Source organism: Ambystoma mexicanum, chromosome 8 (genome assembly GCF_040938575.1).
Source record: "Ambystoma mexicanum isolate Mex_15411 chromosome 8, UKY_AmexF1_1, whole genome shotgun sequence".
NCBI classification, from domain to species: domain Eukaryota; kingdom Metazoa; phylum Chordata; class Amphibia; order Caudata; family Ambystomatidae; genus Ambystoma; species Ambystoma mexicanum.
In genome coordinates, this window is record NC_090929.1 from 1121978097 (window position 1) to 1122005762 (window position 27666).

Sequence of the window (27666 nt, forward strand, 5' to 3'; positions counted from 1 at the left end):
ATGTAGTCCGTACTAGCAGCCAGCCAGATTTGACAGACATTTATTGATTTCTTCAAAGACAATGGGCACACTTATGTCCACTCTTTGGCAACCGTCCCCCTGGATGATCCCACACTGCTTTTTGCCAATGCTGGAATGAACCAGTTCAAGCCTATTTTTCCTGAACATAATCGACCCTTCTCATCCCATGGCCAAATTGACCCGTGTCGCCAAAACACCTAGAAGTGCATCCGTGCGGGAAGCAAGCACAATTATTTGGACGATGTGGGCAAAGACATCTACCACCACACCTTCTTCGAGATGCTGGGGTCATGGCCGTTTGGAGAGTATTTCAAGGAACTGGCCTGTAAACTGGCTTTGTATCTGCTCACCAAGGAGTTTGGCATTGACATTGACAGGCTGTACGTCACCTATTTTGGAGGAAATGAGTCAGCAGGTCTGGAGCCCGATTTAGATTGCAAACAATCTGGCTTATTCTGGGGTTACTCAAGAGCAGAATCCTTCCTGGCAGCATTAAAGACAATTTCTGGGAAATGGGTGACGCTGGTCCATGTGGGCACTGCAGTGAGATGCACTTTGACCGGATTGGAGGCAGGGATGCAGCACACCTAATCAACATGGATGATCCCAATGTGCTGGAGATATGGAACCTGGTGTTCATTCAGTACAACCGTGAGACTGGTGGCACTTTGAAGCCCCTCCCGAAGAAGAGCATTGATACAGGGATGGGGCTGGATCGGTTGGTCTCTGTCCTCCAGACCAAGATGTCCAATTATGACACTGACCTTTTCATTCCTTACTTTGATGCCTTTCAAAAGGGCACTGGTGTCAGGCCGTACACCTGAAAGGTGGGTGCTGAGGATGTTGATGGAATAGATATGGCTCACAGAGTGCTTGCCGTCCATGCCCGCACCATCACAGTTGCACTCTCTGATGGTGGGCGGCTCGACAACACAGGAAGAGGCTACGACTTGAGGAGTATGCTGAGGTGGGCAGTGCGATATTCCTATGAAAAGTTGAATGCTTCAAAAGGCTTCTTTGCCATCCTTGTCGATGTGGTGGTAAAGTCACTGGGTGATGCATTTCCTGAATTGAAGAAGGACCCTGAAATGGCTGTGTTTGACGATACGTACCCAGATCCTGTGCGTGTCGTCTCTGTTGGCATCTCTGTGGAGGACATGCTGGCTGACGCCTCTGGACCTGCTGGCTCTGTTGCCTCGGTTGAGTTCTGTGGTGGAACTCACTTGCAGAACTCCAGCCATGCCGGCCCATTTGTCATAGTCTTAGAAGAGGCCATTGCTAAAGGAATTTGGCGAATCGTGGCAGTCACTGTGTGAAAACAAGGAAATAATATGAGGCAGGGTAGCCAAAAAGGAAACACACCAAACACAGGTTACAAAGGAACATACAAAGTACTTTATTTTATACTGAATCCAGTTACAAAAGAACAGAACAAAATTCATATAGCTATCGACCCTCAGTACAACACAGCGAACTCCGGCGTGGTTCGGTGTGCTCAGTGAGTGCAAAAATTCATTGAAACAGTCAGGCTTTTATACATTTCAAGCCTGCTGTTCAGCCCTCCTTTGGGTTAACCATTCCATAAATAAGTTACTGCTCTAGGGTCCCTTGCCAGGTCAAATCTAGTTCATCTTAGGTTTATACATTAACAAGAAGAAACAGTAATAATGTATGCTCTAGGCCTAACATTACAATGCGGGACTTAATTTATACAATATAGTTAAGCAGGTGTTCTCATTCAATTATAGATCAGTTTCGGTGATACGGGTAATCCATTGCACACAGGTCAGCAGAAGGACAAGGTCTCAGCTCATGACCCTAACAAGTGGCCTGCAGGCAAGTTATACATTGGCTGTACAGAGGTCATGACAATCGAGTTCTGTTCTGAATAACATAGGCTACCATTTTAGCTCACATGGTGACTCTATAGAGCAAGAAAACCTAAAATGGCGGCTTGACCTAAAATGACAGTTTACATGGTTTCTAAGGTCAGGACCTTGCAATGCGAATTTATTCACATGTAGTTTATAAGCAGCTTGTTAGCAGCTTGGCGTAGGCCAATATACATATATTCATAGCAATAGGAGGCACGATTTAATTTCTAGTTTGACAAACCCTCCTTTTGGCCTATGTCAAGTGCTAAACTACTTCTGATCTCCCTGCAAATAACTCCATGTGTCATCGTCCATACACCCTGAATAGCTGTCAGAAATATCTATCGCCATTAGATCTTTTACTAAGATCTCTTTCAGTACATACTCCTTAGAGGTTTTATCCGGGGCATACACTTTATGTCCTATTGTACCTATCGCCTGAGCGCAACATCCCCCTAGCATTGAACATATACTTGGTAGACATTGGATACAACAACAAAGAAATAGCAGAATTCCCAAAATAATCAGCAAGACTGAAAGCACTTTCCAACACCAAGACCGCAAGAAGTCCCAGAACCAAGCGCTAAGATCCCAATTTCCCTCAGGAACATGCACTTCTGAACTAAGAATGTGCAGATTCTGTATTGCCTTAAAAATAGTTGGGGAGGAATCCGGTACGAAAACACAGCAAGCGGACCCCACTAGTTTACATACTCCACCACGTTCAGCCAGAATGACATCTAATGCCATCCGGTTCTGAAGCGCTACCAATCTGATCGCTTTCTGCTCTAAAGTCATATTATAGAGTATATCTGTGGTCCGGTTGATGGTTCTCTCCAGTACTCTCGCTAGTTTCCTGATATCCTCGGAATTCGCTATCTGCCCAAAGAATGGAAGGAAGAATTTCGCTACATCTCCTAAAACCTGTGCTGGAGTGTCGCCATTCTCGCCCCGCCGTGGACGAGCCTTCGAAACCTCTACAGTACTTGCTATAAACACCCCAGGTAACAGGATTCCTAGATAACAAGTTCCCTGCCAATCCCTGGGCAACCATGGAAATGCTACATTACCGCAAACAAAATAGGTAGGTTCGCCTACATACAAAGGTCTGTCTTCCCCAGTCAAATTTGCAACGTTGGCACAACCTTTAAAATCTCCCATTGACCGGGTGCCATTCCTCTGTATGCAGAAAGAAACTGAATCGGGGCTATGGTTAACAGTATAAGAAGGAGGCACGTCATCCTTATTGCCTATCGGAGCCATTTTAAAGGAAATCAAAGATTGGAAAGGACGAGACAGACTATCAGAAGTCCTAATAGAAGCAATATTGATCTTACTCCTATTTGCGAAAAGCGAGCATCCCAGGGGAGTCAGAACACGTTTCTCAAAACTATTCAAATTAGTGCCATCAAAGTTCCCCGAGATGCTATCGTTCCATCGGCCAAAGAACAGTGCTCTAAGTGAAGCATAACAAGCAGTTGTCAAAGGTAAAGGGTGAATATACCAACCTAGCCCCTTATCCCCATGTTGCGGTAAATGCGAGCAGATCCAACAATTGGTTCTGTTAAAGATTGCATGGGTAGCATTCATAATTAGAAGTAGAGTGTTATTTTGATAATTCCGTCTATGCAAAAGATCTCTAGGTGACAAGGTATGTAGTTGCACAGAAGGAGTGGGAACAACAGTTATATTTTCAACAGGTAGGAAATCATTCAAAGGGTACATTCTCTCCAAATACCAAAACCCACAACCAACAGTTACTAAAAGTCCCGTGATTATCACCAGTAGACAACAAAACATTTTCGGGGCCCCCATACATATCTGCTCATTGTCTCTCCTAGTCACATTTTTGTCCAAAAGTTCAGTACGAATGGTAGCGGATGCGGGCATTGTCGTCTTCAATCGAGAAACACCAATTGTTCGTTTGCTGGCGACTCCGGTCGCGCGTCTTCTTAATGTCTTTTCCCACAACCCTTAGCCAGCAGAACCCTTTATGCAATTGGGCCAAAAAAAGGCAAGCCCTCAAATCCTTTCAATTGTACAGCAAGAGCCGTATTGCAAACCTATCTCCTTGGGCGGAGATTATACTTCACAGTTTCCGGTGCAAAAGAATCAGCAGACAGGATGTCATCACTTCCCACAGGAGGTGGCGAGTGAACGGAAGTTGGATCAGAAGATGGATGATCCACAAACGATGCAGTGGGAGAGCAATGAGGCAAGATGGCCGTTTTGTCGGGCCTTACAACTTCCGGAACGGCCTGCGATACTCTCTCTCCACCGTCTGCCGTTTCGGGTACGTTGGTTTCAATGTCGGAAAGGGGTTCTGCGTCTTCTGTATCGTATGGCACTGGGTGTGGGATCCGTTTGGTGTGGCTGCCGTGGATCCAGTGGCGATGTCCTCCTACCCGCACCGCAGTCTGAGTGACCAGGAGCACCTGGTAGGGGCCCCTCCAACGTGGTGCGAGGCAAGACGCTCTATTGAAAGATTTAACGAGGATCCAATCCCCTGGTCGTAGACTGTGACGGGGGCCCTCATACCTCACCGGCAATGCCTCTCGCACCTGGTGATAAATTGAAAACAGGTTTTTAGTCAATTGGTTACAATAGTCGGAGAGAAGTACATTTTCTACATCGCGCAATGCGCAGCTTTTAGGCAAACCCCAAATATTAGCAGGTCTCCCCATTACCACCTCAAAGGGAGAGAGCCCAGTCTTAGTTTGAGGGGTTGTTCGCATTGAAAGTAACACGATCGGTAAGGCGTCCAGCCATTTTAGTTTGGTGCCGGCACAGGTCTTAGCGAGCTTGTTTTTTATGATACCATTGTGTCTTTCCACTAATCCGGCGCTCTGAGCATGTCTGGCCGAATGGAATCATTTGTCAATTTGCAATGCCGTACATATCTGTAGAATTACAGCAGCGATAAAATGCGGACCATTATCCGACCAGATAACTCTCGGCAAACCGAACCGTGGGAAGAATTCCTTTAACATGGTCTTTGCAGTGGTCATGGCTGTAGCGTCTTTAACAGGGAAAGCCTCGACCCACTTACTAAAGGCGCAAATGACCACAAGGACATATTTTAGATTGTTACATCGCTCCATTTCAATAAAGTCAAAGTGAATCACTTCAAATGGGACAGAAGGAGGCCCAAAGCTACCTCTTGGAGTTGCTGTCCCCTTTCCCACATTGTGTTGTAGGCAAATCATGCAATTTTGGACATAATGCTGGTCAATTTTTGAAATCTTATCATTTACCCAGACTTTCTCTAACATTCTCGTGATCTGTTGAGCGCACACATGTGTGGGACCGTGTGCCATGGTAACCATCATTACTATATAGGCATTAGGAAGCAACCATTTCCCTTCAACCATGTCCACCCAACACCCATCATCATTGAGTTTCCCCAAGCCCTCAGCCCACCTCTTGGATTCTTCTAATGTGGCATCGGCTTGGATATCCCGTACAGACCCAACACACTCATCCATTGCATAGGCATCTACAGTCTCCCTTAAAACATACATCTCCGTGAAGAGATCAGAGGCAGTTTGTCTAGCTATTTGATCAGCGAAAGCATTCCCTTTCCCTACATCATCTATAATCTTGCGATGTGCTGCGCACTTAATGATTGCTAACTGACTAGGGAGCGAAAGCGCTGAAAGCAATTGTACTATCAGGGAGCCATGTTGGATCTTGGTGCCATGCGAAGTTAAAAACCCTCTCTCTGACCAAAGTCTCCCAAAGTTGTGAGCCACCCCAAAGGCATACTGGCTATCAGTATATATGTTTACTGTTAGCCCTTCGGAAAGCTCACAAGCTCGAGTCAATGCTATAATCTCTGCGGCCTGCGCAGAGTTATGCGTAATTCTCTTGGTCTCCACAACCGTACTCAATGTAGTGACTGCATAAGCAGCTGTGGATGTACCATCCAGTAGTTTGAAGCAAGAGCCATCACAAAACAGCTCCCCTTGTGGGTTATCCAAAGGAGTGTCCCTCAAATCAACTCTGCCTTTTGTATCTTGTTCAGTAGTATACAGGCAGTCATGTGACTCTTCGTCACTGCAAACAGTATTTTGCGGGAAAGGTAGGAGTTCAGCCGGATTAAGAACACAGCACCTCCTAATTTGAATGGGGGGAGCAAACAAGATTAATTCATATCTTGTCAGTCGTGCGGAAGTGAGGTGTTGCGTTTGGGTTTTGTTCAATAGAATATCTACAGAGTGAGGCACCATCAGGGTTAAATCATGGCCTAGGACCATTCCCTCACTCTGTTTTACAGATGCAGCAGCAGCAGCGACAGCGCGCACACATCTTGGCAAAGCGCATGCAACAGGATCAAGGGTGGAAGAGTAGTAACCGCATGGCCTATTCTTCCCTCCATGTTCCTGCGTTAAATACAGCCAAAGCACATCCATCACATTCATGCACAAACAACACAAAGGCCTTCTCATAGTTCGGTGTGCCCAAAACTGGCGCCGAACATAATGCAGTCTTGAGCAACTCGAATGAATGTTGATGCTCCGTATTCCATGGCAATGGCGAAGAAATACCCTTCTTCGTCAAGGCCAACATCGGTTTTATCACTAGTGAGAAGTTTGGGATCCATAACCTACAGTAAGAAGCCATACCTATCAAGGCTCTAACTTCCTTTTGTGTATTTGGGACAGACATGCCAGAAATGTGTTTTATTCTTTCAGGTGTCAATCTTCTTCCCTCCTTTGACAGGAGATAGCCTAAATAGGCGACCTCCTGGCAACAATATTGAAACTTTTTAAGCGAAGCTTTGTGACCATGCTTAGCTAGATGGATGAGCAACAACACAGTGCCCTCTTTACAAGAGCTCTCAGAGTCAGCGGCTAAAAGCAAATCATCAACATATTGAAGCAACGTACAAGTAGGGGGCAATCCAAGGGTATCAAGCTGCTCTTTCAAAGTGCTACTATAAATACTAGGACTCTCAGTATAACCTTGAGGTGCACGAGTAAATGTGAATGAGCATCCCCCTAAGGTGAACGCGAACAAGTATCTACTATCCTCATGTAGAGGAATACTGAAGAAAGCATTCTTTAGGTCCACAACACTGAAGTGAGTAGCCGTAGCTGGAATCATGGTTAATATTGTCGTCACATCAGGCACAATTGGAAATTGCGGAGTGACGACTTTATTAATGGCACGTAAATCAATTATAAAATGAAATGGAATTGCATTATCACCTTTTTTGTACACGGGTAAAATCGGACTATTGCACAAACTTCCTGCAATCTCCTCAATCACCAAACGATGCACAAAATCGGAAACAATGCTCTTCAAAGCTTGCTCGCCTTCAACTGAGATCTTATACTGTGGAATACGGGGCAGCTTAATTCCATGTTTCAAAACTTTTTTAACAGGCTCAATCTGCAAAACACCGACATCATTGTCATCAACTGCCCACAAACACTCTGGTACATTACTGAATTCTGGCGGCAAAGGTCTAGTCAAGAATTGCGAAACAGAACATTGCTGTGGTGAAATCGTCAAACGCACTCCATCAGAAGAACAATGAATTACCGCATTTAATTCCTTCAACAGATTCAACCCCAGCAAATTCTCTCCACAATTCGAAGTCAAGAGAAATGGACAGTGGTCCGTAAAGGGACCCAAAGAAGTAGGTGCCGGTGAAGAAACCGGACAAACAACTGGTGTGCCAGAAAACCCTACAGAAACATTGGTTTGCCCTGACAGTGGAATGTTTGGAACCCGAGAATGATCAATGGAGCACTTCTGTGCTCCAGTGTCTATCAAAAATTGATGTTTCCTATTTCCCACTACCATTTCAACGTAGGGACCTTTCTGATTAACGGGAATAGGTGTAGGTTCCAAACCCTGCTTCGGGCAATCCTAACAAAACAAAATATCATCAAAAGGAAGCTCTTCAGATAGATATGCAGCAGAAGGATGATCAAATATGTTTCTAGTATCCACACTCGAAGTCTGATTATCCTGTGAAAAAGGTTGTTGGGGATCCTGCGAAAACTGGCCTCTACCAGGGCCCCCTACACCCGGGTGACCTCTGGATCGTCTACCCATATTTCCAAATGTGTTATTCGACCTCTGTCAAAGGACGGGGCATTGTGCACGCCAATGACCCTCCTGGAGACAATAGGCACACTGGTTAATATTCACAGGACCCAAGGGCACATTCCCTTGTGGAACATACTGACCTCTAATCTGCGAACTACCCCCTCTGGGGCCTCTAACAATTTGCTGTAACAATACTTTAGTCTTCAGATCACCTTTTCTCTTCTTGACTCTATCTTTTTCATTATTGACACGGTTCTCGTAGTACTGAGACATGTGCAGTACTTCTGATTGGGATTTCGCCTGCCAAGCGCTCTCAGAAGACATCATTTGTGACTGGATATCAGGCAGCAATCCACGTACAAATTTGTCCACAAATAATCTTTTCCCAGACTCTGTGCCTAAGTCTTGTCCACTGAAATCCGAGAATACCTGTTCGAACCGATTAAAGAACTCGGTAGCACCCTCAGATTTTCCTTGGACACAGGCCGTAAGCTTGTCCCAAATAATTCTCTTTTTGGGGATTATAGTTTTCAGTTTTGCAATGATTCTGTCAGGCAAAGTTAGTATCACCTGAGGTGGTCTCTCACCAGCTGGCCTTTCCCCATCAAGCCTAACTATGTTAGCCCATGTATCTCCCAACCCTGGTACATCGTCTATAGTTCTAACTTGTTTCCACAAATCTACAGGCAGGAGTACAGGGAATAGCAAATCAATGTCGCCTAGGGTAAACACTGAGGACTGCAAAACGGACTCTATCTCTTTATAGAACTCTGTCGGATTTTTCCTAATGTCAGGAATAGTTTGTCTAATAGTATTCACTTCCTGTCGTGAAAACGGGAAGTGAACAAACTGCGATACATAATGTGCAGGAATGTCCACAGCAGGTGTACCTGCTGCAGCATTAGCAGGAATTTCAACCTTTGGGACAAATGTCGGAGGAACCTCCCTCATAGGCAACTGAGATGTAGGCAACTCCGAACGCTTACTAAGCAACAGAGCTAAGTCGAGCGCTAAAGCAGTTGAAGAAGTGTCAAGTGAAAAAGCTCTCTTATAAATGCTCAATAACTCTGTGGGGCAACTAACCTTTCTCTTTAAACATTCATCCTGCAGGTACTCTACCATTACCTGTATCACTTTCCTCTGCATTTCTAGCGTATATTGACTGTATGTGTCACATACCTCAACTGGAGTTATCGATATGTCTGAAATCCATCTAATCGCATCTTTTGTACAAATTCGCGCCTCCTCAGATGTCGATTTACGACACGGAAGAAATTGTTTCTGTACATACATACTTTCTTGTTCGTCATCCTCATTCCGTAACTTTTCCAACTCCTTTCTATACTCAAATATCCTCTCAACATGCTCATGTACCTTCTCCACAGTGTCTCTTGAAAACGCTAAAGTATTCAGGTCCCTCAACCCTTGTGGGAGGTCTGCATTATTTAATTTACCCCACATTACACATAAATGAATCCCTAAACCTTCAATGAAAACATTTTTCTCAGGAAAATTATCCATATTAGAAAGTGTGGCAAGAACATTAGCTCGATCATCTCTCTCCATACAATGCTTAGCCCATGCAAACAAATCCTGTTTCTTTTCTGTAGGAACAGTACTACGAGTAACAATCCTCGACCCCGCACCCTGATCAACTACAAGCAGTACAGAACTACTTGGGAGTGAGGGTGCAGGCAAATTCAATGGAGGTACTATTACTGGTGCAATGGGAAGAGGCAGAGGAGCAGGTGGAGGAACAACAACCGGAGGAATAGGAACAACAGGTTGAGCAGGAAGAGCAGGAATAACAGCAGGAAGAGGTACAGCAGGAGGAAGAGGAACATACGGAGGTGGTGCAGAGGCACCAGGCCTTCGTTCATTTTTTTTTTTTTTTTAAACGTTTTTATTATATTTCAACCAACAAACAATACAGACCAAATATACAATGCAAAATACCTTAATACAGTTTCGAATGTGTACAGTATGCCATTTGATCTCCAATCCCCAAACCCACCCCCCCTACGAGCCCATCAAGTCTGTTTACTCTGTATTTGTGTGGTACAGTCTCCATTGGAATCCGCCAAATCTGGCATCGTTCCAAACAATTCTGATATCAATGATTTCCAAGCCAACAGGGTTCCCACCTCTTCTACCCCTCCCATCGTACTGGACTCCTGCCATACCATAGTCTCTGCTTCCGCCCACTTTTGCAATTCCTTCCACCATATCTCCACCTGCGGTTTATGACAAGCCTTCCACCCCATGGCAATCCTCCTCTTAGCCAGCACCTATGCCAAGTCCTTCAGTTTGTTAACGTGCTTCAGTTTTTGCGATCTAGGGAACCCCCCCAATAGGCAGGCCCATGCTGACTCTACCACCAGTATAACTCCTTTATCCGCCAGTTTTGCCGCTATCTCGCTCCAGAAGCGCCCAACCACAGGGCAGGACCAAAACATGTGTGTCATGTCTGCCTGTTCTTCATTGCACTTGGGACATGCTTGTCTGCCTGCATATTTAAACCTTGATATCCTCAGGGGCGTCATGTACGCCCTATGCGTAATATATAATTGTATTTGTTTCAACCTAGCATTTCTCGACACCTTCTGATGATACCACAAAGCCCTCTCCCACATCCCATCTTCCATCGGGGCCCCCACCTCAGTTTCCCAATCTAATCGAAGTTGTACTGGTTCTTTACCAATCTTAAGCATCAGCATATCATACAATCTTGAAATCTCGTGCCCTCCCTCTGTTATATCAAATATAGTGTCCACGATACCATCCGGCTCTGCTTCGAGTATAGTTTCGGGCCAAGCCCTCTTAATTTCCCACACTAATCTATGATATGTAATATATTGACCTACGTGTAGACCTGTTTCCTCACCCAACTTCTCCCAACTTATGATGGCTCCCTCCCGCCAAACATCTCCCACCGTTGCCAACCCCGCTGATTCCCAGTTGTTAAGACGGATTTCTGAACTCTGTCCTGGTGGCGCAGAAGTTCAGAAGGCCAACCTAATTACTTGGAACAGGGTAACCTCTGGACAAGCCAGACCAATCAAGGTAGCGATCGCGGCGGTCAAGACTAGGTCTCAAGAGGGGTGAGGGTGACTGAAAGCCCGCAGTGAGCACACAAAGCAAGAGCGCTTACAAACTACTCCAAACAGTTGTTTATATCAAAAATAGATACACATTTATTATAAGGCCTTGAAACTAATAACCACAGTAAAAGCAGCAATATACAACGATAGTAAACCAACACATACACTATCCACCCAATATATATACAGAATACACAGTTTCACAGCATTAGCAGCACGAAATATGTTATCCACCTGCAGGGGAAGAAAAACAGGCAGTGCGAACCAATGCGTGTGATATGTCCGCCTTCTGAGGCCCCTAACTAGATGGTAGTCCAATCCCTACGAAGAGTGGAGCCTAGCGCTCAAAAGTACCTGCACCCGCCGGTGCCAATGGGCAGAAGGTGAAGCTCTTCGGAGGACGTTGGACAGCTCTGTAGGGTGCCCTAATGAAGGAGAACACGGCCCGCGACTCTAGCGCAGCCTCCACTGTGAGGCAGAAGTAGGGCGCGAGTACGGACAAGGGGAGCTGTATTTACAGCGGGGAAAAGCAAGGGGCACTGCAGGAGGGCGACCAGATCCTAGCTAATCTACTCACCGGTCCCCGAAGCAAGCAGGCCCGAGCTTCTCCTCGATAGATGCAGCTTCTGGCAGGTTCTGAAGAGCAGGGAACGTCTCGTCGTCGTGCAGAGTAAAAAGACGTCCCGATCGAAGAATCCTGCACAGTTTTGTCGCCACGGCAGGGCAACGGAACGGCCGGGTGTATTCAAGCCAAACGAGCACCGTTCACCTCTAGCTTAGGGTTGCTAAGCAAACGAAGCGTGTGAGCGTGCCCCGGACTCAGAATACCACCCAACCTGTCGGCGATTACAGAGCAGGACTCCTTAGTAAGCTGGTCAGTCAACTGGATGGCCCAGAGACACTTCCGAAGGCTTACGGCAGGAGTTGATGAAGGTGCCGGGAATAGCTGGTCCTGCTATTCCAATAGGTCGAAGCGCCAGTACAGGCCTTCTTGTTCGATCTTAGGTGGAAAGGGCTTCACCGGACGACAGCAATGAGGAGCAGAAGTTCTTCAGGGGGTCACCAGCGATTCCTCGGTCCAGCCTCGTGTTCGCAGGATACTTGGCTCCTGTATCCCTGGGTTCGTAAGAACTCAGGAGATCGACATGGCAGTGGTGTTTCCAGCTCCCTCTTATCCACGGTTCCCTTTGCGCCAAAACGGAGGGGAGCCAATGGGAGATCCGCTCATCAACACACATACCATACGTGGACCAATCACGGACCACGGTGGTCCCAGGCATTCACACCACCCTAGACTCTCTGGCACCCAGGATGTGTATTGGGACCAGACAGCCCAGCCCACATCCTGGGGGCACTCAAACGACATGTAGAAGCCCGCGAAAGCAACCGTGTTTCGCGGGAAACTACATGCCCAAATAAGGAAGGCCCCGGGTCGCCTGACCTGGGGGAAGGTAAAGGGAGCAAGACGGACAGTGGACGAGACAAAGGAGCCTCGTGGTCCGGCCATTTTGGGTAGCCGGGCCACCCTTTTGTGTTCGCGGCAAAAAGGTGCTCAGAACGGCAAAAGGAGCTCAAAATAAACCAAATGATCGCTGCCACCAGCCCAGTCCCTGAATGACTTGCACCGATCCAAAAACCATCCTACAAGAGTGTCTAGGGTCTGTAGAAGGCTAGAGACCCAAGAGAGCTGTAACTTAGCTTACAGTGCCCTCTTGTGTCGTGTTGCACTAAAAATGGCGACACGATAAAAGAAACTACGGGAAACAGCGTTCCCCGGTACTGACTGTCTTAAGGGCATGTCAGTTTCCCCGTAAGAAAGGAGCGAAAGCCCAGAGGAGTACGGCAGAAGGCTGCACTTCTCTGGCAAAGTCAAGAAAACAGGTTGAAAACAATAGCAAAAAGTTTAGGGGTTGCCACATGGAAGGAAAGTTCCCTACAATAACGAAATCTTTCCTAACACTCGCCCCTCCCAGACTATGGACAGGGGGAACTAATCCACCCCTGGATGAGTCTCTTGTTCAGGTCGGTAAAACATTCTGGACAACCCATCAGCATTGCTATGTTGGACACCTGGCCTATGCTCAATAGTGAAGTCGAAGCCTTGTAGACTTATGGACCACCTAAGCAACTTTGGATTCTCCCCCTTCATGTTCATTAGCCACTTTAACGGCTTATGGTCAGTCTGCACAGTGAAGTGGGTCCCATAGAGGTAGGGCCGCAGCTTCCTTAGGGCCCACACAACAGAGAAACATTCTTTCTCTACCGTGGACCATCTGAGCTCTCTGTCCTTAAGCTGACGACTAATAAAACCGATAGGGTGTTCCTTACCCTTCTCATCTACTTGTGATAGTACAGCTCCTATCCCAGTGTCAGAGGCATCCGTCTGCACGATAAAAGGTCTTTGATAATCAGGGGCCCTGAGCACAGGGGCCTGGCACAAGGAGTCTTTCAAGCCATTGAAGGCCTTCTCACACTCGTCAGTCCAAGTTACCTTCTTGGGTTTCTTCGGAGTTGTGAGGGCAGTCAGAGGAGCAGCTATGGTGCCATAGTCTGCCATAAAATTGCGGTAATAACCCGTGAGTCCTAAGAAGGCTCTCACTTGGGTTTGTGTAGTGGGGGTAGGCCAGTCTTGTACTGCTTGTACTTTACTGGGGAGAGGCTGTATCCTTCCTCCACCTACTTCATGCCCAAGGTAAACCACTGAGCCTTGTCCATTTTGGTGAGGGGCCACTCGGACACCCTCAAAAGAGCTAACTGAAGGACTGCTTGGGAACAGGTCGGGGAGAGGTTCAGACTCCTCTTCCTCAAAGTCTGAATCCAATAGCAGTGCTGCGATTTCGACGCTTGGGCCGAAAGCCTTCAGCCTATTCACGGGAAGCACTTTTAGAGCCTGTCCAGGCCTTCCAAGGTCCACTGAATAGTTAACCTCACCCAGGGGCTCCACCACTGGGTAAGGGCCTGACCATTTGTCCCGTAAAGCTCGAGGCCTTCTGGGATTCACGATCAGGACTTGCTGGCCATGTGTAAAGTTGATGAGGGAAGCTTTCTGGTCGTACCAATGTTTCACCAGCGCTTGCCCTGCCTTCAATTTAGCACTAGCCAAGCCCATCAGAAGTACCATCCGTTTTCTGAGCCCTAGCACATAATCAACTACATTGGTAGTAACAGGGGGAGTGGGCATCTCCCATCCCTCCTTGACGATGGCTAAGGGTCCCCGTACGGGATGACCGAACAGAAGTTCGAAGGGGCTGAAGCCAACACCCTCCTGTGGTACCTCTCGGTAGGCAAACAGTAAGCATGAAACAAGAAGATCCCACTTTCTTCTCTGAGGCTCCTCCAGAGCCCCAATCATGCTCGTTAGCGTCCTGTTGAAACGCCCCCCCAGACCATCGGTCTGGGGGCGGTATGCAGAAGAGAACCTGTAGGTGACCCCACATTCTTTCCACATAGCCTGCATATACTTCGACATAAAGTTGCTGCCACGATCTGACACAACTTCTTTAGGGAAGCCAACCCTAGTAAATATGCCGAGTAAAGCTTTTGCAACTGACTTGGCAGTTACAGTCTTTAATGGGATGGCCTCAGGATACCTGGTTGCATGGTCGACCAGCACCAGGATAAACCTATTGCCTGAGAATGTTTGCGGGTCAAGGGGACCAACGATGTCGATCCCTACCCTTTCAAATGGTACCCCCACAACTGGGAGCGGTACCAACGGAGCTTGGATTGTCGCGCCAACCTTACCAGACAACTGGCAGGAGGCACAACTCCTGCAGTGACTTTCTACTTGCACCCCCATCTTGGGCCAGTAGAAGTGCATAGATAACCTTTGCTTGGTCCTCTTCATTCCAAGGTGACCAGCAAGGGGAACTTCATGCGCCAACTGCAGGAGGAAGGGTCTAACAGCAAGGGGAACCACCAACCTCCTATGGTCTCCTTCTGTAGACTCTGTGGGCTCACTGTACAGGAGTCCACCTTCCCAATAAATCCGATGCTTCCCAGGAGGTTCACCCTCAAGCTGGGAGCAGGCCTGTCTCCTTAGGCCTTCCAGAGATGGGCACTCACGTTGGCCCTTACTGAAGTCGTCCCTATCAGGACCTCCTTCAACTAACAAGTCTTTTAGTTCAGGATGGTCGTTGGGGTCGAACACTTCAGGCATCGCCACCTCCTCGTCAGGCTCGGGCGATTGACCAACTCCCTCCACCGCAGTGGTAGGCGAGCTCGGGGGAATATTCTCTTTCCCCCGTCGGGACTTGTTGACTCCTTTCGCCTTGGGTTTCCCCTTCGGCTGGGGCGGCGTATTGGACTTGGCCAATGCTGCCCGTGCTTGAGACCGTGTGTAGGGTCTTTCGGCAGTGTCTCCTACGAGCCCTAGAGCTCTGAGATCATTGCCCAACAAGACCTTTCCCGGGATGTTTCTCTGAATGCTCACTGGAATCCTAACTGCTGTACCATTTAAAGTTAGATTAACAGGGATCACGGGAAACATACGGAGGGGGCCGTCAGCCAACTTAGTGGGCATCAGAGGAGCTCTGGCAACTTCCTCTGAGTCTACCAAGGTAGAATCCACTACAGTTCGACTGCACCCACTATCCCTAAGAGCTGGAGTATCCACTCCATTGATCAGCACACTGTCTTTAAAGTAGTGCTTGGTATTATCCGGAATCCTAGCATACGCCTCTGCGACTTTAGGCTCCCAGGAACCCAGGGACACTAAAACTACCTCAGCCTCTATTCCGCTGGGAAATGAGTCTGAGGAGAAGGATGCTCCTGTAATCTCTTCTTCCTCGTAGGAGGAGAAGGCCAGATTAGCGGAGTGGACCCCCAAAGGTCTAACCTTACAACGGGGATCCCCCTTCACATGGTCAGTTGCTCCACAAGAAAAACAAGCCCCATTGGGTCTGTTTACGTAGGGAGGCTTATTATAACCAGAGTTCTGTTTCGGAGGCGAACCTCCACTACCCTGTGAGTTCTCGTATGGCTTACCCTTATTTTTCTTTTTGTGGCCCTTATGGGAAGAAGATTTAGCAGATTCCCCACCCTCCATATCTTTGGACTTTTTCCCTTCCTCCTGCTTACCAGGATGAGTTTTGTCCTTATGGGACACTCGATGTGACACCCATAAGTCTGCTGCAATGGCCAGCTTCTTAGGATCTATCTCCTTCGAATCGGCCAAATGCTGCTTAAGCTCCGGGGAAGAAGAAGCAAAAATGTGTTCCAGCATGACCAGATTGATCATGCCTTCGAAGGTAGAAACCTTATAACCTTCAACCCAGCCAGTTAAGTTTTTCAGGGACTCAGCTACATACGACACCCAAGTACCACCTTCCTTTTTCTTATACTCTCTAAACCTTTTCAAGTATTGGGTCGGAGTCTTCCCAAACTTTAAAATGAGAGTCTGCTTCAACATTGCAAAATCAGCGCGCTCAGCCTTCGACATTTCCATAATGGCACTGCAACCAGAATGGGGCAGTCTGCTGAGTAACCATGCAATCTTATCCGCATTATCAACCTCTTGAACCTCGCATGCATACTCAAACGCATTTAACCAGTCCATAATGTCATTTCGTTCCTCATACACACTGAGCAGATCTTTTGGAAACCGTGGATGAGAGGAAGCCCCCGAACCATGTCCAGGACCCTTGGACCCATTTGCGAACTGAAGCTTGGCCAGTTCCAACTGGTGATCCCTGTCTTTTTGTTTTTCTGCCTGGTCGATTCTCAGTTTGGCTATGCTGAATTCAAGCTCCTGCTGCCTAAACCGCAGCTCTTGCTTCTTGAATTCAAGCATAGCCTCCCCATCAACACTGGCAGAGGAAACGTTAGACATTACATCCTCCCTGTCCTCGTGGTCGTGATGGATCAGTGCAGCGGCAGAACCGTCGGTTCTGCCAGTGAGAGCAGCCCCACCACCTTCTGCACTGTCCTCGGAAGTTATAGCGTCAAGCTGCGCTTCTTGCCACGCCACGATTCTCTGGATCATTTCCAATTTAGTGCCTTGAGAGGAAACCCCTCTCTCCGCACACATCTTCTTCAATGTTTCAGATTTCGAAGCATTTAAGGTTAATAAAGTATTCGTTTCCATACTGTTGATAGGACTATGGCCTTTTTAACGTTATATTCAATACTTTACTGCGTGTCCTGGTTGGAATAACCTGAAAACGCCTTAGCTCGTGCGCAACACTGGATACCTTCAGTCGTATCCCACCGCTGTACACCAATTTGTTAAGACGGATTTCTGAACTCTGTCCTGGTGGCGCAGAAGTTCAGAAGGCCAACCTAATTACTTGGAACAGGGTAACCTCTGGACAAGCCAGACCAATCAAGGTAGCGATCGCGGCGGTCAAGACTAGGTCTCAAGAGGGGTGAGGGTGACTGAAAGCCCGCAGTGAGCACACAAAGCAAGAGCGCTTACAAACTACTCCAAACAGTTGTTTATATCAAAAATAGATACACATTTATTATAAGGCCTTGAAACTAATAACCACAGTAAAAGCAGCAATATACAACGATAGTAAACCAACACATACACTATCCACCCAATATATATACAGAATACACAGTTTCACAGCATTAGCAGCACGAAATATGTCATCCACCTGCAGGGGAAGAAAAACAGGCAGTGCGAACCAATGCGTGTGATATGTCCGCCTTCTGAGGCCCCTAACTAGATGGTAGTCCAATCCCTACGAAGAGTGGAGTCTAGCGCTCAAAAGTACCTGCACCCGCCGGTGCCAATGGGCAGAAGGTGAAGCTCTTCGGAGGACGTTGGACAGCTCTGTAGGGTGCCCTAATGAAGGAGAACACGGCCCGCGACTCTAGCGCAGCCTCCACTGTGAGGCAGAAGTAGGGCGCGAGTACGGACAAGGGGAGCTGTATTTACAGCGGGGAAAAGCAAGGGGCACTGCAGGAGGGCGACCAGATCCTAGCTAATCTACTCACCGGTCCCCGAAGCAAGCAGGCCCGAGCTTCTCCTCGATAGATGCAGCTTCTGGCAGGTTCTGAAGAGCAGGGAACGTCTCATCGTCGTGCAGAGTAAAAAGACGTCCCGATCGAAGAATCCTGCACAGTTTTGTCGCCACGGCAGGGCAACGGAACGGCCGGGTGTATTCAAGCCAAACGAGCACCGTTCACCTCTAGCTTAGGGTTGCTAAGCAAACGAAGCGTGTGAGCGTGCCCCGGACTCAGAATACCACCCAACCTGTCGGCGATTACAGAGCAGGACTCCTTAGTAAGCTGGTCAGTCAACTGGATGGCCCAGAGACACTTCCGAAGGCTTACGGCAGGAGTTGATGAAGGTGCCGGGAATAGCTGGTCCTGCTATTCCAATAGGTCGAAGCGCCAGTACAGGCCTTCTTGTTCGATCTTAGGTGGAAAGGGCTTCACCGGACGACAGCAATGAGGAGCAGAAGTTCTTCAGGGGGTCACCAGCGATTCCTCGGTCCAGCCTCGTGTTCGCAGGATACTTGGCTCCTGTATCCCTGGGTTCGTAAGAACTCAGGAGATCGACATGGCAGTGGTGTTTCCAGCTCCCTCTTATCCACGGTTCCCTTTGCGCCAAAACGGAGGGGAGCCAATGGGAGATCCGCTCATCAACACACATACCATACGTGGACCAATCACGGACCACGGTGGTCCCAGGCATTCACACCACCCTAGACTCTCTGGCACCCAGGATGTGTATTGGGACCAGACAGCCCAGCCCACATCCTGGGGGCACTCAAACGACATGTAGAAGCCCGCGAAAGCAACCGTGTTTCGCGGGAAACTACATGCCCAAATAAGGAAGGCCCCGGGTCGCCTGACCTGGGGGAAGGTAAAGGGAGCAAGACGGACAGTGGACGAGACAAAGGAGCCTCGTGGTCCGGCCATTTTGGGTAGCCGGGCCACCCTTTTGTGTTCGCGGCAAAAAGGTGCTCAGAACGGCAAAAGGAGCTCAAAATAAACCAAATGATCGCTGCCACCAGCCCAGTCCCTGAATGACTTGCACCGATCCAAAAACCATCCTACAAGAGTGTCTAGGGTCTGTAGAAGGCTAGAGACCCAAGAGAGCTGTAACTTAGCTTACAGTTCCCTCTTGTGTCGTGTAGCACTAAAAATGGCGACACGATAAAAGAAACTACGGGAAACAGCGTTCCCCGGTACTGACTGTCTTAAGGGCATGTCAGTTTCCCCGTAAGAAAGGAGCGAAAGCCCAGAGGAGTACGGCAGAAGGCTGCACTTCTCTGGCAAAGTCAAGAAAACAGGTTGAAAACAATAGCAAAAAGTTTAGGGGTTGCCACATGGAAGGAAAGTTCCCTACAATAACGAAATCTTTCCTAACACCAGTGGGTTCTAATCCTCCTCCGCAGTTGCTCATCTCTTTTCGCCAGCGCCACCAGCGGTATCTGCTGGGAGCACGGAGCCGGGATTTCCATCATCTTGCACGCGAGGCGCCAGATCCTCCACCCAAGCAACATCATTTTGGGGTGCCCCTTCATGTCTGTTTCGGATAACCAGATCATTTCCTTTAAGTAAAATGGGGCACAGTCTGCAATAAACAATCTGAATTCGGGGGTACTTTCATCCGAGAGCCATTTAGCCACGTACTGCAGTTGGCTCGCTATATAGTAGGCCTCATAGCTGGGGAGCCGTATCCCCCCTTTTTCATAAATATTTTGCAATTTCCACAATGCCATCCTGCACCTGGTTCCTTGCCACAAAAAGTCCCTGCATATACTATTAATCTTAGCAAAAAACTTCCCAGGTATGAGGTGTGGAATGTTTCCAAAAAAATGCAGGAGCCTAGGCAAAACCACCATCTTAAGCATTGCGCTACGCCCCATCATGGCTAGCGGCAGCTTCCCCCAAAATTGCATACTTTTCTCAATTTTCCCCACAGCTATCTCCGTGTTGTGTTTATGTTCTTGTTCAACCGTATGATACACATCTATCCCAAGGTACTGAAAGGTAGCAACAGTCCAAGGAACTTGCAACACCGGCAGCTGGTCTACGGGGAGTCCCCTATAGTTACCCAACGGGAAAATTACAGACTTCTGAGGATTCACAGCTATCCCAGACAACCCCGCATACCGAACCATAACCTCCAAGATATGCTGGAGATTCTCCTCTGGATACTTCAGATACAACAACATATCGTCTGCATATAAAGAGATCAATTGTCGCTCCCCACCCACCTCGATGCCTATGGTGTCGTACTACTGTCTAAGGTATATGGCCAAAGGCTCCAATGCCAATATGTATAACATAGGGGACAATGGGCATCCCTGTCTGGTACCTCTGCCTAACCTCCATCTCTCTGAAATAACTGCTCCCGTCTTCACTCTGGCTAGCGGCTCACTATATAACATCTTTGCCCATCTTACATATCCGGGCCCCATCCCATATTCCGTCAAAGCCGACAGTAGCCATGGCCACTTGACAGAATCAAAGGCCTTTACCGCATCCAGGGACACTACCGCCATGTCACCCTCCTTATCCCCCGCCCATTCAATGACTCGATGTAGTCGCCTGTGATTGTGAGTTATGTTCCTGTTGGGAACATAACCCGTCTGATCCGGGTGTATGAGTTTGTCTATGACTCTTCGCAGTCTACCCGCCAAAACAGCCGTTAGTATCTTGCTGTCTTGATTCAGCATTGATAGCGGTCTATAGGAGCCAGAGCTGTTCGCAGGCTTATTCGGTTTAGGGAGCGGAATTATGACTGCTTCCCTTAGCGACTCTGGCAGCTGTCCCACCTCAAATGCTTCATTTAGCATATTCAGCATCGGAGGGAGCACCTCCGCCATGTATGCTTTATAAAACTCGCTCGGAAACCCATCCGCCCCTGGGGTTTTACTAGTTGGCAATTGTCTCACCACCGCTTCTAGCTCCTCCAAAGTGATTGGTGCATCCAGCTCTTCCCTCTCTTCAGCACTTATCCTGGGCAGACCTATATCTTCAAGCATTTCCTTTATTCTCTCTTGAATATCCTCCTCATCATCCCCATACAGTTCTCCGTAATACGTGGCAAATTCCTGATTGACTCCCTCCTGGGTATCCGCTACACTTCCGTCCTCCCTCGTTATTGCCCTGATGGTGGGTCTGGGGGTTTCGCTCTTATATAGCCATGCCAGGAGCAATCCTGTTTTGTCCCCACCCGCGTGCTGCCGCTCTATGTATTTCTTATAATTCAGTTTACACAACCTATCCCAATACTCTCCACACGTCTGCTGAAGTTGAAGTACCCGCTCCGCATTCGAACCAGTATCACCATCATCCTTTTGCGCTTTCTACAAATCCCTCTCAGCCTCTTGTAAATCAGCCAGGACACCGCCCTGCAGGCTTTGGGACTTTGCTATGGCCACGCCTCTCAACACTACTTTAAAGGCCTCCCATAACGTGCACGCCGAATCTACACTGCCCGTGTTCTCTTCAAAGTAATTTATGATCTCCTCCCTTACCTCTTCTTTAAACACAGGATCTTTGAGCGCCTCCGCTCGGAGCCGCCACGTCGGGATCCTTGCCCTTGGAGGGCGATATTGCCAGCTAACAACCAAGGGCGAGTGGTCCGACAAGACTCTCGCCTTATATTCCACCCGCACCATCTCCGTTATTAGGCCTGACGTAGCAAAGACATAATCTAGTCTAGTGGACAGCTGTTGCGGGGCCGAATAGTGAGAATACTGTCGTTCTTGGGGGTGCTTCATTCTCCATACATCAGTTAAGTCAAAATCATTGAGCAACGCTTGTAACACCCGTGCCGCCGGGGCAGGTTTTTCCCATTTCTGATCTGATCTATCCACCCTTGGATCTAATACACAGTTAAAGTCCCCCCCCCCCAGAGTACCGCACTTCCCATGCACATACCAAGGTGAACACTCAGGGTTCTGAAATACATTGCCGTATTCTGATTGGGAGCATATGTATTAATTAGACTTATCTCTCTGTTCTCTACCATGCCCCTGAGTATGACCATTCTCCCGTCCGCTTCAGCAGTTTCCTGTAACACATGAAAGGGGACATGCGGGGCCACCCAGATAAGGACCCCTCTAGCATAAGCTGAGTATGTTGAACCCACCACCACTCCTTTCCATTTCCTCTTAATCATTCCCAGTCTCTCTTTCGTCAAATGGGTCTCTTGCAACAGCGCAATATCTATCTTTTGTCTTCGCAAGTATAGCATGACCTTATTTCTCTTCAAATAACTGTTTAGACCCCTAACATTCCACGTAATTATTTTAAGGTCCTCCATGGCTTGTTATGATTTCCGCCCCCATCCCACCCGCGCAATCCACTACTCGTACCCGGTCTCGTCTATTTAGGCTTGTATCCCAATTCAAACTTCCCTTAACTACACACACCCCAAACACCCCTCCCTTCCCCTTATCCCACCCAACCACACCCAACTCCCCACACCTCCCTCCCCCCATTCTCCCACCTAACGCCCATACCCCCTTCCCCAACTGTTGCCCAGCTCCATCCCTGGATCTCAGGCTCCCCCGCATCTAGCACTTTTCTGGCTGCCGCCTGTACTCGATGCTCCGCGGGATGAGGCCGCCCTACTGGCTAGCCTACTAGTACTAATATGGAGGGATAGGGTGCCCACATCCTGTCGCTCCTGATTGCTATAAACTCTACACACTTAACTGTACAATTACCACATATATATGCACTTTACTATATTCAAGTCCTTGCGTGCGCCCAAGTCCATGGGATCTGCTTCCAGTGCCAGCCGTACCCAGTACTACCCCTTAGCCATCCCCCACAGTTCTACTGGATACCCATTGCACATCCTGTCACGCTACATGTAATGTCACCAGCCACTTATCGTGTTACTCTTGCGCTTGATCCGCCTCCTGCTCCGGACAACCCTGCAGGTCTAGCCAGGTCGTCGCTTCTTCGGGCATGTGGAAAAAAAACATCTTGCTCTTATGTATCACTTTCAGTTTCGCGGGATATAGCAGCATATATTTGATCCCTGCCGCACGCAGCCTTCTTTTGATCGCCACATAGCTGAATCGCTGCCTTTGGACCAGCATTGTGTAGTCTGGATATGCCGTGATGGCGCACAACGCCCTCTCCATGTTTCCTCCTTTGCGGAAGTATTCCAAAATCTTCTCGCGATCCTTATAATTCAGTATTTTCGCTATTATAGGCCGGGGGGGAGCCCCCGGTTGTGGCTTCCTCATGAGGGCTCTGTGCGCACGTTCCACCGCAAACCCCTGCGAGAGTTCTGCAGCCCCTATTTCTTGTAAGAGTAGATTCTCGATATAGTCCGTCGGGTCCCGTCGTTCCTCTCCTTCCGGCAGGCCCACCACACGAATGTTGTTCCTCCTCGCTCTCCCTTCAGCCTCCTCCGCCCGAGTCTCCAGATTGGCTACCTGTTGTTTGAGCACGTGGATCTCTTGTACGTTGCTAGTGCTAGTGTCCGTGTTGATTTTCACGGCACTCTCCAAGCTGCTTGTTTTCTCCGCCAGCCCCCTGACGTCTTGCCTCAGCAGGGTAACCTCTATGCCCACTGCGTCTATTTTGGCCTCCAGGGAAGTGCGCAGGTCCGACATCGCTGTCCCCCATGAGTCTCGCAGCTCCGTTATAGCCGCTAGTATCTGATGTTTGTCAGTAGCTGCAGCGCTCTCCCCTGGTGCCTCCGCTTCTTTAGACGCTATGACCGCCGGAGATTGCTGTGTTTTGGCGAATGCTTCCATCGTGGATTGCTTAATCTTGGTTTTACCCCCAGCCCCTCGCCCCGACATCTTGCAGCTTTCGTTATGCACCCGGGTTGACTGGCCTCCGGTGCGCAATCTTGCTTTCCTATGTAAGCTCGCCCCCAGTGCACCTCCCCCGGTATAGGCAGCCGTCCCAGAGGAGCCCTGGCGCTCGCCTCTGTATGCTGAGCTCCAAGTTCCAAGTGGGCTGTGTCCTCCCACGTATCCGATGTGCCACTGCGTCCAAGAGACCGCACACCATTCACAGCTGTTATGCCCAGCTTTGGCTCAATGCTCCCGTGTCTTTTCTCTGGACACCACTGTCACTGTTGCAATGGCTTATCTTCCGGGGCCAGCGAACACTTACAGCATCCCCTACAACAGTAGTTTCGCACCTGGTGCCGGGATGCCAGGCTGCACAAGTGCCTATGTCCTCACACTGCAGGCCCTAGACCCTTTCGGGGCCTACTGCATTACCTCAGTTCACCGTGGTAGGCTCTTCCATGCGCCGCATGTGCTCATTTAAACCCCCATGTTTCCCGTGGCGCTCCACACCAGCAGTGTCCCAGTGGTGCAGCCTACCGGCCCGTGTTTCACTGAGCAGTTTAGTCGTGCAGGGAAGCTGCTACTATCAATTGTTCCTCAGCCTGCAGAACTTTCCTGCCTACTACCAACTTTCAAAAGCACAAAGTATCCAGTGCTTTACGGCAGCCCGTTATGCCGTGCACACCAGGCATTCACACGCTCACTCAGATGTCAGGCTCGTAGTGCGGGACCGGTCATTCTCCGCTGCTACAATGTCGCGTGCCCGTTCTCTCCCATGCCTTCTGGTCCTCACTGCAGGGGGGAGAAAGCTACCGTCGGCACCTCTGCTCGTCCCGGGCGAGGTCTTTCACTTTCGCCGGGACCCGAGTGCTGGGCATCCGTCACGGGGCCGCGCGCGACTCTGCTCACTTCAGGGCACCGCAAGTTGCTGTCCTCAAGCCGCCGTCGGGCTGCCCATCCATATCATTGCGGGCCGTGGCACTTGCTCGCCGAGCATTCCTTTGTTCACTGCCGCCGCCATTTTGTTGTTTACCATTTCGCCGCGCCGGCTCCCGATACAAAGTAGCGCATCTTCTGCTACAGTGTCTTCAGCAGTCCGCTGATGCACTCAGACTGTGCCTGAACCCTTCCCACGCCTATCCATGTGCTCTGAGGTTAAAATGTTCTTCTAATGCGTGCGTTTTTCCTTCGGATCACTGCGTCGGATCACGGAGCTCACGGATAGTGCAGCCTACTGCATGGCTGCTTGGCCACGCCCCCCGGCCTTCGTTCATTTAACAATTTGTCGATAAACTCATCAGAAACATGAAGATCTTTAGAAGGATAGATTTTCTGAATACCGAGTGAGAAAGCCCTGTCCATATTCCTAACCGACTCAGACTGTTTGTCCTGATCATATAACAACGCCTTTTCAGCATTTGTTTTATGACGGCGCACATGTTTTTCCCTACTTTTAAGCTGCTGCAACGCTTCTCTTTTCCAATTTTGCAAAACATCAAATGCTGCAGGTCTGGCCTTCTTTTTTACCAAGACTGACTCTAAATATTCAATACGAGGGATCTCAAAACTACCATTGACTGGCCACTGAAGTTCAGAGGCATGTCTGGTTTGTCTCTGCCAAATTTTATTAAATACTACACTTCCAATGCCATGCTTACAGTACATAGTACATGCCGGTGACCCCTCCTGTGGTGCCGGACGGCTAAATTCCAAAGATTGTCTATCGCTGCGGAATAATGCCCTAAAGCAGCTAGACAATTTCCCAGGCATTTCTCAAATACTCAGTGTTACCTGGTCAATAATTGTGTCTGCAGATACAATGCGCCAAATTCAAATTGTCAGGGTTGAATTAAGAGTCGGGTAACGGCTCACCTGACCAAACCTAAGGAGGACCGATCGGTTTACAAAGGACTTACCTAACAAATTTTACCTTGTGTATGGTGAATTCGGCAAATCTGCCCGCCTCAAAAAATTGACCCTCGTCAAGATGCTGTCTCAGACCACACGGCTATCGTCCAGGGAACGGATCGTGCAGCGCTGTTGAGGTGTCGCGTCTCGTTCATTCGGGCCCGTTATGTCACACCGTCCGATCCCGGTCCGATAGCGTGCGTCAACCTTCAATAATCCGGCATCAATCTTGAGGGTGCCTATTCCGGGCGCCAACTGTGAAAACAAGGAAATAATATGAGGCAGGGTAACCAAAAAGGAAACACACCAAACACAGGTTACAAAGGAACATACAAAGTACTTTATTTTATGCTGAATCCAGTTACAAAAGAACAGAACAAAATTCAGATAGCTATCGACCCTCAGTACAACACAGTGAACTCCGGCGTGGTTTGGTGTGCTCAGTGAGTGCAAAAATTCATTGAAACAGTCAGGCTTTTATACATTTCAAGCCTGCTGTTCAGCCCTCCTTTGGGTTAACCATTCCATAAATAAGTTACTGCTCTAGGGTCCCTTGCCAGGTCAAATCTAGTTCATCTTAGGTTTATACATTAACAAGAAGAAATGGTAATAATGTATGCTCTAGGCCTAACATTACAATGCGGGACTTAATTTATACAATATAGTTAAGCAGGTGTTCTCATTCAATTATAGATCAGTTTCGGTGATACAGGTAATCCATTGCACACAGGTCAGCAGAAGGACAAGGTCTCAGCTCATGACCCTAACAAGTGGCCTGCAGGCAAGTTATACATTGGCTGTACAGAGGTCATGACAATCGAGTTCTGTTCTGAATAACATAGGCTACAATTTTAGCTCACATGGTGACTTTATAGAGCAAGAAAACCTAAAATGGCGGCTTGAACCAAAATGACAGTTTACATGGTTTCTAAGGTCAGGACCTTGCAATGCGAATTTATTCACATGTAGTTTATAAGCAGCTTGTTAGCAGCTTGGTGTAGGCCAATATACATATATTCATAGCAATAGGAGGCACGATATAATTTCTAGTTTGACAACTGGCCCTGAAGCGCAGAAAGCACTGCGTAAAGTATACAGCCTGAATCGGTGTCTCTCTGACCTTGCTGCTAAAGTGAAAATGCAGACTTCTCCCAACAAAGACATACAGAAGGAAATTGCTGATGTTGGCAAGACTTTTGCCACCGCTGTGGTTGCTCAATGGTAGAAGAATGAATTGAGAGAGGCCCTTAAAGCTCTGAAAAATATTATGGATGACTTGGACCGTGCAAGCAAAGCTGATATTCAGAAACGAGTGCTTGAAAAGACCAAGCAGGTGATTGGTGAACACCCCAACCAACCTCAGGTAATCTTGGCAATGGGGACTGGTGCCCCTGCAAAGGCTCTGAACGAATCCTTGAAGCTACAGAAGACTCACTCACCTCAAACTGCTGCCATGCTCTTCAGTGTTGACACCGAAGCAGGGAAAATCACCTGCTTATGCCAAGTACCACAGGAGACTACAATCAAGGGGCTGAAAGCCAATGAGTGGGTCCAGGAAGTGTCTGAGTTGATGGATGGCAAGGGAGGAGGAAAATATATCTCAACCCAGGCGACGGGCAGAAATATAGACTGCTTACAGGAGGGGCTGTAGCTGGCCACTGATTTCGCTAAACTGAAGCTTGGGGACTTGAAAAACTGAACGTCTTTTACATGAAGTTAACTTTCTGCACCAAATGAACACATAAGGGAATTGGTCTTGCCATCCAGTCATTTGGAGTTTGGGATAGTTTGCATTGTTGGGAAAAGGATTTCACTAGATGGAGATGGCCATACCAGACACCATTTTGAAATGGTTCTTTATAAGGACTTTCGTTGCTTACTTGGCATCTACTTAAAAGGAGTATTTGAAATGTGTTTACTGTAGCTTGAAACAGCCAAAAAATGTCTTGTAAATTGTTTGACTCCTACTTG

At 48.3% G+C, this 27666-nt stretch overlaps 1 pseudogene; it reads left to right on the top strand.

Annotated features, from left to right (window-relative positions):
- Positions 1–27394, top strand: LOC138473253 (alanine--tRNA ligase, cytoplasmic pseudogene; annotated as a pseudogene).
- The last annotated feature ends 272 nt before the right edge of the window (positions 27395–27666 follow it).